This window comes from Pocillopora damicornis, chromosome 5 (genome assembly GCF_964200805.1).
Source record: "Pocillopora damicornis chromosome 5, jaPocDami1.2, whole genome shotgun sequence".
In the NCBI taxonomy this organism is placed as follows: domain Eukaryota; kingdom Metazoa; phylum Cnidaria; class Anthozoa; order Scleractinia; family Pocilloporidae; genus Pocillopora; species Pocillopora damicornis.
Window position 1 is genome coordinate 20,321,159 of NC_142674.1, and position 4,371 is coordinate 20,325,529.

Here is a 4,371-nt window from a genome sequence, read left to right on the forward strand (position 1 = left end):
CATCGTGTCGTTAAAGTTTAAACTCGAAACAATTCAGTTGTAAAATGGGTGGTTTTGGTAACGTGTGTGTTTCTATTGTGTTACGGAATATTCTTGCGTTGTAGTTTATTATTTTTAACTGGTCATAAATGTGGTAACGATTTTTATTGTAAAGTACCCCTACAAGTTATTAACTCTGGAATAAACCCTATAGCTTATGCTTTCTTCAAAAGAGATGTAAAGCAAGAATGCAAAAGGCTTCTCTTCGAAAGGCGTCGTCATTTATAACCGAATAGTTCCGACGCAAGAAAAACATTAGCTGATGCATATACTTAAAGCTTTCCTAGACTCCGAGGACTTCTGGCATAACATCTGTTCATACGAAGCATTTGTCAAGTTTTTAACGCGTTGGTAGCCGATTTCTCCGGCTATTGACAGGTTGCTGTTCTGTAGACACAATCGACGCAGAACCGAGAGAAGCAAACTCAGAATATTTGAAATTGATTTATTAATTATATGATATCAAACTCCAGGTAAAAGCATTTATTCTTTTCAACCAAAATTTTTCTCCTCAAATATTACATTGGGATACAAAACAAAACCATCCGGCACAACGTACGGCACAAGCTATCAGCGGTCTTCTCTTTTGTGCGGACCTTTGTGAGAACAGTATAACATCGAACTGGATCTAAATTTAAGCGATTATTTCTTCACTTCAGAAGCCTAAAACCTTCATTTCTCCTCAGCTTCCAGACATAGAGAGTTTATATTCTGATTTTGGAAAAAAATTCAGCTCTGCAGCGATGTTAAATGGGTGATTCACCGCGAAATGTGGCCAATTCCGACATTTGTTTTGATACCACGAATCACGATGGTGCCGCCTACTTTTCGAAGGCAATACCTAGCTATTTGTTGAAGTTATCATGGATTTCACCAATTTGGTTATTAGAAAAATTCTTAAGTGAACCATGAAGCCGGACTGCAAAGCGGGTAAGCTGTATTTATGACGAAATCTGCTCCAATGGTTCGATTTTGGTGTAGGCGAAAAAATCGCGAATGCTCGTACGTGTGCTGATTCAAACGGTCATAACTTTTGAAAAATCGAAAACGTACAGGGGTTTTTGGATATTTTTGCCTATAAAGGTCTAAACTTAACGGCTGTGTAGGATACAATCGTCAACCAGGTCCCAAATCCCAAAACTTAACGTCTAAATCAAGGTTATTTACGGCCATCGGCCGATGGCGATTTCTAGTGGTCAGAATATGCTAAAATTCGCCTTTTCAAATATATTGAGAGGGAAAATTCTAACTTTCTTGGCAAACTAGAAAGATTTTTAAGTAATCTGATATAAATTCTGTGGCTTAACTATGCGAATCAAATATTTTACAATGTTACAAAATATGCCTATTTTTTAATTTTCGAGACGTTGCGACGGTCCCAACGGACTGGAAAAAAATTATGGCCCCTAATGCAGTCAGAAAATTATTTCGAATCAAACCAAATCTAATTAAGTTCTTTCCTAGGTAAAGTCTTTCTGTTGACAGAGTTTCAGGCAAAATTATTTTTGACGCAAAATTGACCGGGTGGAAATAAGAGAGACAGCCTCTTAAATATGACATAAGTAAACAATAGATATCGGGCTAATTAACTTTTACGCGGGCTAAATGGGGCCAGATGGTTGATTAAGAACTAAATATAAAAACAGTTTTTAAAACTAAAACCTTTCAAAACACTCTTGGCTTGACCGAAGAAAGAAATTGAAAAGTCCTAGACAGCCATTTAAAAGAAATTCAATGGAAACGTGGTTTTGGGTTCTCGGCTGGTTCCTTAGCATTCTCACGATGGTTGTAAATGGATTTGTCATCTTCCTCGTCTGCAGGAAACATCAGCTTCGCACCAAAACCAACACATTCATCGTGTCTTTAGCAGTGGCTGATTTTGGTGTAGGGATGACGGCTATTCCTTCACGCTTTTTCTGCAGACTTACAACCAAATGCCATCCAAGCTCAAAAGAGGGATTAATTATGATGTTTGTAAGGGTGTTCACTTTTTATGCCTCTGGAACAAACTTGGTTAATTTAGTACTGGAACGTTATGTTGCTGTGGTGAAACCTTTGAAATCCTTAAATTTTATGACGCGCCGTCGAGTCATTCAAATGGTTCTAACATCTTGGGGAATTCCTGTTTTTTTCATTTTTATTTTAGTGTCGACTAGACTCATTGCAATCGATCGTATCATGGCTATGCTCGGCTACTTGTGTTTGCTTTTCGAGATAATCTTGTGCGTTATTCTAATCTTTTTTCTTGCATCCATGTTTCTTGTTTTTTACAATCTGAACTCTAGAGATCGCAATTTAGCTAAGCAATCGCGGTTTAATCAAGTGGTCACTAGAGCTAAAACTCAAAACACGTCAGCAGTAAAATGGGTGGCTTTGATAACGTGTGTGTTTCTATCGTGTTATGGAATAATGATGCATTGTAGTATGTTATTTTTAATCGTTCAATCGTGTGACGATTTTCGGTACAAAATTCCTCTACAAGTTATTAACTCTGGAATAAACCCAATAGTTTACGCTTTCTTCAAAAGAGATTTAAGCAAGAATGCAAAAGGCTTCTCTTCAAAAGGCGTCGTTAATAAACAACAGAATAGTTCCGACGCAAGAACAACAGAGTAGTTAAAAACAACCATTAAAAAGAAATTCAATAGAAACCGTGTTTTGGGTTTCTCGGCTGGTTCTTCTGCATCATCATCATGATTGTAAATGGATTTGTTATCTTCCTCGTCTGCAGTAAACGTCAGCTTCGCACCAAAACCAACACATTTGTCGTTTCTTAAGCGGTGGCTGATTTTTGGGTTCGGATGATCGCTCTTCCTCCACGCTTTTTCTTCAACCTTACAACCGAATGCACTCCACGCTTTGAAACCTTTGAAATACTTGACTTTAAATTGCAGCAAAATTTACTTTGGAGTAATGTTTTTTTCTTTAAACCATTAAAGCTGACTTGTATTTTGATGTAAGAAATATTTGGTTCTTAAAATTATGAGCTTATCTTGCATAATAAAATAAAAAGAGCAAAACATATCATATTCCTTGTCAATAGATGTGTCCAGTTCTGTAACAGATCGCTTAATCCACGCGTAGTTCAATCCGACGATACCGTACAAAATATGATTAGAATCTTAACGTTGACAGGGAGCTGTGATCAACATTTCGTTGACATAGTATCCGTCAGTTCCTCGATAGAGGTCGTGCTTCGGGGACTTTCGACCCTCAACAATCCCTTTCAAAACTTGACCTAAAGCATTTTCTTGCCTCGTTTTTATTATTGATCTATGAACGAAGATTTTGCAAGGCAGCCTTTGGCACGGCAATCTTCATGTTTGTTGCATCGCTTATGACCACTGTAGCATCTGTATCGTCCAACCTTCTCTTCCTCCCCCCACAGGAGATAAATGAGACCAGTCTCATGGAGCCAAGTTTAATTATAGTGAAGTCAAGAGAGTAAGTCAACAATTGATATTCTCTTTAGAGGTTGAAATACGTACAGGTCGTCCGCTGGTACCCCGAAAGAAATGACCCTCATGAGGATGAGCGCGAGGTTGTTAGTTGATGCTCGACTGCACGTTCCTTTCTCCTTTAATTTCCCTTCCTTCTCTTTTTCCCTTTCACCCTTTATCGAAAATTGGAAAAAAAAAACACTCATTCCTTCGACCGTAATTTTCTTCGTCGGGACAGGTGTAGTTTGAAATAAAGGAGAAACCGCTATCGCGAAATTGCAAGGGAATCGAAAAAAAATCATCGCGATTCCAGGGAGTTCGAGCGAGCTGATAGGTAATAAAATAAAACAGAAGTAAGTGAGCTAATTTGGAATTTAGCAGTGGCTCTCCGCAAGGCTATTGTTCGTGCGCTGTTTCCGAGTCTAATTTGAATCTGAACAACGATTTTAATAACTGAAGAGTTATCTACAAGCAATAGTTGCGGTATTGCTACGGTTGCAGCGGTATTTTACCTCTTCATTAGAGTCTACTAAGCCTTAAAAAATAGCCAATTATTGCTTACGATTGCACAAACTAATCGAAAAGCTCGTCGTTGGTATTCAGACCGTCGTTCAAAGTCGGAAACCTCATTTGAATTACAAATCATTTAAAAAATTAAAATTTATGAATGAGCTATTAGTCTTGCACATGGAAAGAGCTTACGAACTAAAAAAAGAAATTCAGCGTCTTTTTCAGCCAGTTTGCGGCCAATTGATGAACGACACTCTGTCCCGACTTTTCCCAAGGTAAATAACTCATGTATTAATACATATTGGATTGAAATACAATTAAATTACAGAGTGACAAGTCGAAGGGGGCAGTAATTAGACAGTACAGCATGTACACTGTAAGG